This window comes from Dromiciops gliroides, chromosome 2, assembly GCF_019393635.1.
Source record: "Dromiciops gliroides isolate mDroGli1 chromosome 2, mDroGli1.pri, whole genome shotgun sequence".
NCBI classification, from domain to species: domain Eukaryota; kingdom Metazoa; phylum Chordata; class Mammalia; order Microbiotheria; family Microbiotheriidae; genus Dromiciops; species Dromiciops gliroides.
The window spans coordinates 528009298-528021642 of NC_057862.1; the positions used below are offsets into that span (position 1 = coordinate 528009298).

Sequence of the window (12345 nt, forward strand, 5' to 3'; positions counted from 1 at the left end):
CCAACTCTTTCTTTCTGAACACTTAGGCTTGGGAACTGAGTAAGGGAGGGGTGAGGAGAAAAGGGGCAGTCTGGAATGGAGATCCAGAGCAGGGATAGGACCCTTATTGAAAACCAGAATGGAGGGGCAGCTAGGTGGCACAGTGGATTGAGCACTGGCCCTGGATTCAGGAGGACCTGAGTTCAAATTCAGTCTCAGACACTTGACACTTACTAGCTATGTGACCCTGGGCAAGTCATTTAACCCCTATCGCTACACAAAAAAAAAAAAAAAAGGAAAGAAAAGAGAAGAAAAAAAAAAAGAAAACCAGAATGGAGCAATGTGTAGTAACATCTTCTCTTGCTTGAAACCATTCCAAGACTGCTTTGTATGCGACTCCTTTAGATCATGTCACTGAGTTTGGAGGTGAATTGCATGAAGATGGAGGAAAACTGTTCTGCACTTTTTGCAATGTGGCACTTTATCATGTTCGCAAGTCTGCCATCAGTGATCACCTCAAGTCCAAGACTCACACCAAAAGAAAGGCAGAGTTTGAAGAACAGAATATAAGGAAGAGACAAAGGCCTCTAACAGCATCTCTTCAGTGCAATAGTACTGCCCAGACAGAGAAAATCAGTGTTATCCAGGACTTTGTGAGAATGTGCCTGGAAGCCAACATCCCATTTGAAAAGGCTGATCACCCAGCAGTCCGTGCTTTCCTCTCTTGCCATGTGAAGAATGGTGGCTCGACACCTAAGTCAGACCAAGTAAGGAGAGCTTACCTCCCTGATGGATATGAGAATGAGAATCAGCTCTTTAACTCACAAGATTGTTGACAAGGGAGGTGTTACCATCATTGTGAACAAGACAAATGACGCAGACTATTAAAGTTATGTATTGATTGTGTGGTTCACTTTTATATTTATTTCATTAAAAGTATATGATACAGAAGAAAAAAATCTCTAAAAATAAAAAAAAAGTTTCCCACTGCCCCAAGGGGTTAAATGATAATATCAATTATTGCTTTGCTTTTCATACATTATTCCATTTGATCCTGGTAAAAATCTTGCATTATGTTTAGTGTAACTATTGAAGAAACTGAGTCCTGATGTGATTTGTCCAAGTTCACCTAGTTAATGTAAGGCAGATTGATATTTTCTAATTTCATTTATAATTTCCTTTCCACTATAGTAGAGGGGCAGCTAGGTGGCTCAGTGGATAAAGCACTGGCCTTGGATTCAGGAGTACCTGAGTTCAAATCCGACCTCAGATACTTGACACTAGCTGTGTGACCCTGGGAAAGTCACTTAACCCTCATTGCCCTGTAAAAAAAATTAGCAATCCACTATAGTAGAATGACAAAAAATCTCATTTGATCTGACATGAGGACAGTCAGAACAATTAGGACTTCTCCAGATGTGATGTTAAGTATTCTGAATTAGTGACTTCTAGTCACTTTGCCCAGGGCCAAAGAACAAAACAACATGACCAAGTTTCCATCATCCTGGCATTTGAATTTGTTTTCTTTGAGCTGCATCTTCCTTCCAGTCCATTTCTTAGCTGCCTGTTTTTTAATTAAACTTTCTAATATATCTGTTTAAGTCTTCCCCAGACTGAGTAATCAAGTGCATCAGGAAACTGAAATTCCATCATAAAACAGTTACTAATGCGTGAGGGAAAGATTATTAAATTGTGGTTTTTATTACACAAATTGACAAAGATCAGGGATGAAGAGTGAGCAGGCTGGAGTCATGTGGTAACATGCTCGTCTAATTAATGAAATGACAGCTTTCTGCTGTGAAATAGCAAAAGGACTTGACAAGACGCATGCTTTTGCTCATCGACTCTAACAGCTGGAATGATGCTTCTTAACATTCTTTCAAGCTTTGGCAGAGCACATTATCTTTTTCATACGAGGAGAAAGGGAAAGATGCACTTAAATTCTGCATCTATCCTGTTTGTAAATCCAAATGTCAGACTTCTCTTAGGACTGTGCTTTCTACTCCCCTCCTCCTTCTCCTTTGGTCCCTAAGAATTGGACAGCATCTTACTGTTTGAGAGCAATGATGGCATAGTTTAGACTGCCGTAAGAAAAACACAGAGTCAAGAATAAATGATAGGATACTCTTACTGTCTTCTGTGTTGGTCAGGTAAAATATGTAATATTTTGTTCATTTCAGGGCATATTTCAAGAAGCACATTGGCCTTCCTATAGGAAGGTGAGTGTTCTGGAGATCATAGTGTCTGAGAACCAATTGAAGCAACTGGGATATTTACCCTGGAGAATAGAAGGCTTAATGGGAACATGATCACTGTTTGGCTTCAAGGATTTTTTTTTTAGTGAGGCAATTGAGGTTAAGTGACTTGCCCAGGGTCACACAGCTAGTAAGTGTTAAGTGTCTGAGGCCGGATTTGAACTCAGGTACTCCTGACTCCAGGGCCGGTGCTCTATCCAGTACACCACCTAGCTGCCCCCTTCAAGCATTTTTAAAAGACTGTCATGTAGAATTGACCTCTTCCCCCTCCTCCTTCTCTCTCTCCTCCTCTTCCTCTTTATCCTACAGATTCTCTCAATGAGGCAAACTAAGATGAGTTTACCTCCTAGTGTTTTTATTAAGTTACCAAAGCAGTTATTTTAATCCTCTTGTCTATGGAACATTATCTAAAAATGAATAGCAGGAAAGCAACTTATCTTTGAATGGTTTCTTTCTAAAAAAATGTTAAAAATGGGATGATTATTATTTTCATTATTATTAATAATAATTATAAATTCACATTTATTCACTGTAAGGGTGGCAGAATAATATGGACACATATACTTACATGTATTTTTCCCATTTTCTTCCCACCATAATCTGGTGAGATGTTTGCTATTACCTCCAATTGACAGATGTGGAAAAAAAGTTTCAAAGATATCAAGTGACTTATTTGTCATCACCTAGCTAAGAATTATCAGAGATAGAATTTGACACTAGTCTTTTTCATTCCATGTCCAATATTCTATTAATGATCATAAAAGCTAACCTTTAAGTAGGACTTTAAGTTTTTGAAACTTCATTTTTTCACTGGATTCTCCCAACCCTAGGAGGTAGGTGCTATTATTATCCTCATTTTACAGATGAAGAAACTTGGGCACAGAGATATTCATTTGTTTGCCAAGTTCACAGAGCTAATAAGCATTTGAGGCAGGATTAAGTCTCAGACCTTTCTGATTCTAAGTCCTGCAATCTCTCCTCTGAGCCACCTATTCACTATAAAGGAAAGATTAGATGTACTATGATCACAGAGGACTGAATGAGACAGACAGACAGACTTCAGCTTGATTTGGGGAAAATGGCCTAATAATTAAAGTTGTACAACATGAAATGGACCACTTTATTAAGAACTGGTCTCTCCATCACTGAAGTTCTTCTAGTGGAATATAGATGATCAATCAAGGATGTTACAAATGGGATTTCTGGTCAGGAATGGATTGCATTAGATGACTTCTGAGGTTCTTTACAACTCAGAGATTGTGTGATTAATTATCCCTCAAAGAAAAAGAAACAAAAGATTAAGACTTTGATATACAGCATGCTAATGATTCTCAGTTTCATAAAACCAAAGCAGCCAAAGAACAATTTATTCTCAATTATTCCTACCTGGTTATTATATATGTGGACACATGAATAGTGACATCTCTCTCTCTATGCAAAGCTAGTATATGTGATTTCCCATGTTGACCTGGAATTGAAATCATAACCTCTTTGTATAGAAATATTTTATATCTATATGTATGTATGTGGATACATACTTAAGAATATGTAATTTAAAATCATCACTAAAAGTGCCATAGATTTTCGGAAAGTATTATAGAAAGCATTTATACCAATACTCTCAGATCAGGAAATTGAAACACTGAAATTTTCAGTGATGTGCCCAAGGTCACAGAGAGGCAAGATTTGAAAGATGGCCCCTTGATTCCAAATCTAGAACTCTCACCACTACACTATGCTGCCAACATTTATATTTCCTAAAAGCCAAATTTCATGAGAAGTGCAAACTGTATTTAGACCAGTGCAGGATATAATTTGTCTTTTTTGAGACATCTTTTTAAGGTATATGTTCCCCAACCTACTTCTGAAAGTTGGGCAAGTATTTAAGTGGTTACATGTATTTCAGAACCATCTGTCTCTTGAGTTGGAAAGTGACCACTAGAAATTTGATGAAAAACATTTTGCTCATTTCTGGGATTTCAAAATGCCAATTACATAGGCACATTTGGATAGAACACTTGACATTGATTTCCAATCCTATCTCAAACACTATTAGCCAGGTGACCCCAAAGAAGTCACATCAACTTCCTGAGCCTCCATTTCTTTTTCTGTAAAACCTGGGGATTGGTCTCCATGGCCTCTATGGTCCTTTTTGACTCAAAAATCTATGATTCTACTACAAAAGTGTCCTCTCTTATCATATTTAAGTTGTTCTAAACTTACTATATTTCCCCTCCAAAAATTTTGTGTTTAATTAAAGAAGAAAGGGGAGGGAGGAAGCTGCCTTTATGTCACATCAATTTTCTTGGGTAGATAGGGGCAGAACCAGATTGAGGTTTCAGCCAGATCTCACCCCCAAGGTTATGTGTGCGAAGCCTGGCCCAGGGAACAAGCTCCTTTGAAGGTAAATGATTATAAATGTAAATTTCAACCTCCTGTGGGGCTGCTCTACTGAGAAGGATTTCTAGGGTTGGCAACAGCTCAGTAGTAATTATCTAGACTTGAGCACAGTTTCTGTTTCAAGGGGAAAGACATTTGGCAGCAGCTCTTGAGGGCTCAGAAAGGCCACATCATTTTCTCCCAGAGATGCCAGAATCTCTAATTTCTCAGCATGAAATGTTAATATTCTTTGCTTCCCCATTCCCCCCCTCCCGCACCCCCTTAGACACACTCTGATACTCATGGCTGAGAATGAGCAGGTATGGCTTGAGCTCAACCATTTCCAACTCCTGCTACCATGGGGCTAAGACTCTGGCAGTGGTTCCCAGATGCCACCAGTATCCTCAGGCCAACACATACGGAATGGGTTTCAAATCTTTACAGCCAAACATGTGTTTCACTTGAAGGGATGAGCCAGGGTTAGTGAAGTAAATGAATTCTAAGTTTGCTGTTCCCGCCACTATAAAACATAATTTACTTTTGATTTGAGATGGTAGTTGAATTAAGCATTTATTAAGTTTTTAATGTGTTCCAAGTATGGTTCTAGCTAATATAAGGGGAATAACAAATAAAGGAAGAAGACACTTCTTTTTTGTTAAAGGTGTTTGTAGGCTAAAGGCAGAGGTAAGGTAGTGGAAGGACTAGAGAACATTTGCTAGTGAATATGAACAATAATAACTCACATTTACATAGCTTTTTAAAAATTTACAAATAAATTTCCTTATAGCAATCCTACAAAATATCTAGTATTGGCCCCCTTTTACAGATTATAATACTAAGGATCAATCTGGTCACAGTGCCTGCAAGCGCTGAATTAATAAATGCTGGGGGTGGTATTTGAACACAGGTTTCCCAACCCAACCACAACTGCATACTCCTAGCTCTTCCAGATTTAGGCTGCCTCTCCAAATCACTGGCAAAACCAGAGAGAACAAATCATTGGCAAGACCAAAGAGAAATTTCAGTGTGAGTTTAAGGAGAAAATTAAATTCATTAAAATGAATGTTAGGGGCAGCCAGGTGGTGCTGTGGATAAAGCACTGGCCCTGGATTCAGGAGGACCTGAGTTCAAGCCAGTCTCAGACACTTGACACTAGCTGTGTGACCCTGGGCAAGTCACTAAACCCTCATTGCACTGCCCCAAAAAATAGGGAGTGGGGTAGGATTGGGCAGATTACCTCCAACTTGGAATAAGTCCTCAAATATGAAGTGGAGGGTTCTAGAAAAATATAGACTATACCCAAGACTTTTTTCAAAGGCTCAAACCAATCCCTATCTCCCCTATTGTGCTGCCAAGTGGGAGATGCTGCAAGTTACACATATGGGGAGGAGAAGGGTCATGGAATGTATAAATGAGAGAGAACTTAGAGACCATCTAATTCATTGATTTTCAGAATGTGCCCTAAGGCCATCTGCCCAGGGGTCCCCAAGAATCTTTCAGGGGATCTATAAGGTCAAAACTATTTTCATAAAAATTACTAAGATGTTTTAATGTGTAACACAGTCAATATTGATGATAAAATCCACATTTTAAAAAAATCTCTTTTTGGCTGTGTAAAGGGGTTCTGAGAAAAAAATTGAGAATCATTAATCTAATCTAACCCCCTTCATATTTAGAGATAAGGAAATGAAACAAAGGGGAGGGGGCGGCGAGGTGGCTCAGTGGATAAAGCACTAGCCATGGATTCAGGAGGACCTGAATTCAAATTTGATCTTGGACACTTGACATTTACAAGCTGTGTGATCCTGGACAAGTCACTTAACCCTCATTGCCCTGAAAAAAAAATAAGTAAAGGGGGAGATGACTTTCCAAAGGTTACAAAAAGTAAGCTAACATTTAAAAATCAGGCCCTTTGACTCAAGATCTATTGACTCTGCAGTAGTATTTACCCTGCTTTAATGCAAAAGGGTTTATATCTTAAAAGAGCTATTGAGGGGTAGCTAGGTGGTGCAGTGGATAGAGCACCAGACCTGGAGTCAGGAGTACCTGAGTTCAAATCTGGCCTTAGACACTTGACACTTACTACCTGTGTGACCCTGGGCAAGTCACTTAACGCCAATTGATTCCCCTACACCCCTTCCTGGATTCCTTCTTCACCCTCCAACCACCAACTCTACCAAAGTATAGAGCTAGTTGTGGAGAAAAAGAATCTGATATCACTGAGATTCATGGCATAGCAGCTTTTATGAAGTGAGGGGTGGGCCCAAAGTCATGGTGATGAATAACTTTTTGAAAATTATTTTTTTTCTTTATTCTTTATCATTTATGAGATTTTATTTTTCATGTGTAATGTAAATTCATTTCCTGTATACTGTATATGATGCTCTGGTATTGTAAATTAAAAACAAAAAATAAAGGAGTTATTAAATATTGAAACCCCTTTGTGACTTTTGGCCCACCCTGTACATTTATTGTTCAGATGAGAGACCACTAGCCTACCCTTAGAGAATTAGAACACCTTCTTTCACCCATCATAAGTATGATAAGCAGCATATTTCAGGTGTTTGATGGATCTGTGAGTCCAGTGGACTGAGTGCTCTTTCCACTGGTGTTGAGTGAAACTCATTCATGACTACAATTCTGCAAAATACTCTTGTTTTTCCTATAAATTTACCATTGTGTATCTACCCAATCTATAAAATTGGGATAACAATAAGTAATACTTAGACTGCTTACCTCACAGCATTGTCATGATCAAAGTGCTTTGAAAACTGTAAAATATCATAGAAATAGAGCTGTTGTAAATTTTTTTAAATTGAAGGGCAGTAAAACTATAGGATCTATGTCAATTAAACAAAAGTAGACTATCATAAATCAAAGAGAGTTGTGAATTACTCTTTTTAAAGTTCTGTGACAGTAATAAATAACATTTCTAAAGCCCTTAACTATGTGCCAAGCACTTTACAATGAAAATCTCTTACAAGTCAGTGAGGTAGGTTCAATTATTACCTCCATTTTATAGATGAGGAAATTGAGACAAACAGAGAGTCACAAAGCTAATAGCTATCTGAGACTCAATTTTAATTCAGGTTTTCCTGACACCAGACTTGGTCCTATATGCCACCTGGATGCCCCTAACCACACTGTGATTTTTAAAAAAAGCTAGATGTGATATATACCAAAAAACTGAAAATTACTAGACAAAATATGGTATATAGCTATATCATTTTGTCATCTGGAATGATGAATATGAAGAATTAAAAGAAACGGAGAGATTAGTATGAAGTGATTCAGAATGAGGAAAGTAGAACAAAAATAAAGTCACAGATAAAAGATAAATGAAGTCAATAAAGAGAAACAAAAAAAAATTACTGGTTACAAAAAAAGGCTAAGGAACTTAAAAAACAAAATCTGAAATTTTAGATTCATGGTCCAAAGGGCCATTATTGTTAACTGAACATCACTTTATTCAATAAATATCTATTGATCACTTACTTTACAGGCAAGTCTACAAGAAAGAAAGCATGAACTCTCTAAATAAACATTTGACAGGGGAAGAAACTGGGTCTATGAAAAGGTAAATAGGTTAAAGGTCTAATAGGTTAAAAATGTTAAATATCTTCTTCTTTAGTATGAGCCAGTTAGTAAGTAGGGGAGCCAGGTTCTACATTCCCATCCTCTGATTTCAAGCCTGGAATACTTCCATTTTTTGCCTTACACAGAAACCACTGAAAATGCATCATGTCTACACTCTTAGCAAACTGGTTCTTCCTAAGGAATTGCCTGATAAACAAGTTCTTTATCTAATAACTTCAAAAGAATGCATTTACTTTTTTGTAGACCTAAGAATAGGATAGATGTCTGCCTGACAAAATTTAAATGTATCTATCTCAAGGCAGGGAATAGTAAGATGACCTTTGAATATCCCTTCTATCCCAAGTAGTCTACGGATACTTCCTATCAGTGAGTACTTTACTGTCAGAATACATTTTCCTGCCCTACCTGGTTGTAAATATGTATCATCTTTGTTGCAACTTGCTAGCTATGTGACTTTGGGCAAATCACTTATTGTTTCTAGTCCTAAATTTTCTCATGTGAAAAATGGAAGGATATGATTGAACTGGATGTTCTCTAATGGATTTCATAGCTCTAAATTCTATGATTCTATAATTTCTGTGTATGGGTATGGTCACAAGGACAATAGTAATAACATTTATTCATCAATTTAAGACTTGAAAAATGTTTTAAATGTGCTATCTCTTTTGATAAGAGAGGGTTCCTTAAGTACTTGTGATTTCTCACTCTGGAACATCCCATGCATGACCCCTGCAAAACCCTTTCATCCACTGGTGAATTTCTCTCAGAACCTCCATTATGAGGTAAGGCCCAGTTCAAGCTCATTCTTCTGACTGACTTTTGTAATTCTCTGGCTTCACCATCATGTTCTTCCTTCTCTCCCTCAAACCTCCACCCCCACTTTTCAGTTCTTTTTTATGTGTTACCTTAACCCATTAGAATGTGAACACCTTGATGGCTTGCTTATGTTTGTTTCCCCAGTGCATAACACAGTGCTTGGACATAGTAGGTATTTAAAAATACTTGGTGACTTGATTCGTCGGGACCAGAAGGAAATAAAATTATTACTCTAAAGTTGGACTGTGACTCAGGAGGAATTTCTACTCCATAGTATAGGTCTGAGGATGAGTTTGCTATTAATATGCATCCCATCAAAGCTTCTGGATTTCTCCCAGAAGCACAATATTGGGTACAATCAGCAATGGAGCATTTGCAAATGCTTCTCATTCTCAAAAGGGCCCAAAGTGTTCATTTCAATAGTAACACCTGACTGATTACTGTGATGTACATTTATCTTTCCCCCACAACTGACACCACACCTTCTCATTCCTCTTTATTACCCGGTCAGGTTTCCATGACAGAAGCTGTTTTTGTTGTTGTTGTTTGTTCATTCATTTATTTGTTTTGTTTTATTTTTGCTTCCTTCAAAGACCTAAATGGAAAACTCAATTCATCTTCATGACAACTCATTAATGTTTGCCTCCAATACCTCATCCTTGCAGGAAGGAACTCCCAAGGTTCCGATTGCATAAGCTCTAGCAGAGTCAACTTAATAGGAAAGTCCTTGAATATAGGGCTATAGTTAGACTTGGTGTCTATTCCTTGTGAGATTTAAAATTGGATATTAGATCATAAATCTCCCCTACTTAACCTTTCCCTTAATTTATCTCCCAAAGTAGTAAATGGAAGAAGCTTTTGATTTTCTAGATAGACCTTTTTATTTATAGTTATGATAGTCACAAGGTGATGTTGATTAGAAGGATAGGAAAGTAGAAACACAATACAAATCGTCTTAAGTCTAAGCTTAGTCTATATTCCTTATAAAAACTCACCAAACCGAAAAGGCCACCTTTGGAGAGAGAGAGTCTGTGCCGCGCCGTCAGGAGTCCCGCCAAGCAGGCCAAAGGGCCTACTCTCCTTCTCTCCACCCCGGAAGTCAAAAACCCGGCAGGCAGTCTGACATGCGCAGCAGGCGGACTGTACCCGGCAGGCAGTCTGACATGCGCAGCAGGCGGACTGTTCATCTCCTCCCCAAAAGGGTGGTCCTTGAAAAACTGGCATCTTTCAGTTATCTTAACCGACTGTTAAAAACTTTCATATTTTACCACATCCTGAAGACCAGCATAGCTAAGTGCTTAGAGAACAAATAAAAAGGAAAAGGTCTTGCACATTAGAAAATATCTATAGTAGCTCTTTTTTTGGTGGCCAAAGATTGGAAATTGAGGGAAATCAACTGGGGAATGGTTGAACAAGTTGTAGCAAATCATTGTGATGGAGTACTATTGTGTTTTAAGGAATGATGAGGGAGGTGTTTTTAGAAAATTCAAGGCAAGACCTATATGAACTGATGCAAACTGAAGTGAGACACACTGGGAAATCATCATGCACAGTAAAAGAAACCTAATAATGATCAACTGTGACAGACTTGGCTACTCTGATCAATACAATGATCCAAGACAACTTTCAAGGACTCATGATGAAAAAAATGCTATCCACTTTCAGAAAGAAAATTGATGGGGGGTGGAGCCAAGATGGCAGAGAGTAGCCAGTAAAATCACTTGAGATCTTCTTCTGTTCCCTCAAAAAGAACATTAAATCAAGCCTCTGGACAGATTCTGAAACCACAGAACCTGCAAAGATACAGAGAGACACAGTCTTCCAACCAGAGATAATTTAGAAGACTTCAGGAAAGGTCGGTCTGACTCAGGCAAAAGGGAGGCACAGCACATGGGGTCAGCGCAGTGCCAAGGGGGTAGGTACAAGTCAGCAGGAAGCTATGGGCCACAGCCAAGCAACTGAGGCCCCTGGATCCTGGCTCAACAAGCTGGTGGTGCAGCAGGACAGCGGCGAAACCCACCTACACCAGCCAGAAGAGCAGGTTGCCAGCTGGATGGCCACACATAGGACAGGTGTGACCAGGCTTATGGATCCTAGCACGCAGCCAGCAAGCACAGGGCAGTGAGAAATCCACAAGCCATAGAGGCCTCAGTGTAGAAAGCCAGTGACACAGTCCCTATACCCCATTACTAAATTTTTAATGCCCAAAGACTGGTGCTGAAGCTTCTAATTTAAGACGATCACACAATATAGATTTTAAACATCACAACAAGAAGGGACCCTGGTGCCCCCAGAGCAGACCTCAACTTAAAAAAGTAATAATAAAGAAGCTACAGTATGAGTAAGAAACAAAAAAGAGCTCTCATCATTGAGAGCTTCTGTATCAACAAGGAAGAGGCAAACATATGCTCAGATGAGGACAATACTCCCAAATTGCCTACATGTGAAGGCTCAAGAGTGAAGATGAATGGGTCTCAAGAACAAAAAGCTTTTTTGGAAGAGTTCAAAAAAGATTTTTAAAATCCATTGAGAGAAATAGGGAGAGAAATGAAAGCAACACAAGAAAATTATGAAAAAAAAATCAGCAGCTTGCAAAAAGAAGCCCAAAGATTGACTGCAGAAAACAATTCCTTAAAAAATTCATCTGGCCAAATGGAAAAAAGGGTACATGATCTAACTGAAGAAAACAATGCATTAAAAATTAAAATTGGACAGTTGGAAGATAATGAAACCATGAGACACCAGGAATCAGTCAAGTAGAATCAAAAGAATGATAAAATAGAAGAAAATGTGAAATACCTCATTGGAAAGACAACTGTTCTGGAAAACAGATCCAGGAGAGAAAATTTGAGAATCATTGGACTGCCTGAAAGCCATGATCAGAAAAAGAGTCTACCCACCATATTCCAGGAAATTATTAAGGAGAACTGCCCTGATATCATAGAATCAGAGGATAAAATCATCATTGAAAGAATCCACCTATTACCTCCTGAAAGAGACCCCAAAAGGAAAACTCCAAGGAATATTGTAGCCAAATTCCAGAGTTATCAGGTGAAGGAGAAAATACTCCAAGCATCCAGAAAGAAGCAATTTAAATATCATGGAGCCACAGTCAGGATTGCTCAGGACCTGGCAGCTTCAACATTAAAGGACCACAAGGGTTGGAATATGATATTCTGGAAGGCAAAGGAGCTTGGATTGCAGCCAAGAATCTATTACCCAGCAAAAATGTGCATTCTCTTTCAGGGGAAAAGATGGACATTTAATAACATTGGGGACTTTCAATCTTTCCTGATGAGAAGACCAGAACTCAATAGAA

General features: G+C 38.5%; 1 pseudogene; it reads left to right on the forward strand.

Moving 5' to 3' along the window:
- The first annotated feature begins 311 nt into the window (after positions 1–311).
- On the forward strand, positions 312–815 carry LOC122739112 (annotated as a pseudogene).
- Positions 816–12345: the final 11530 nt, after the last annotated feature.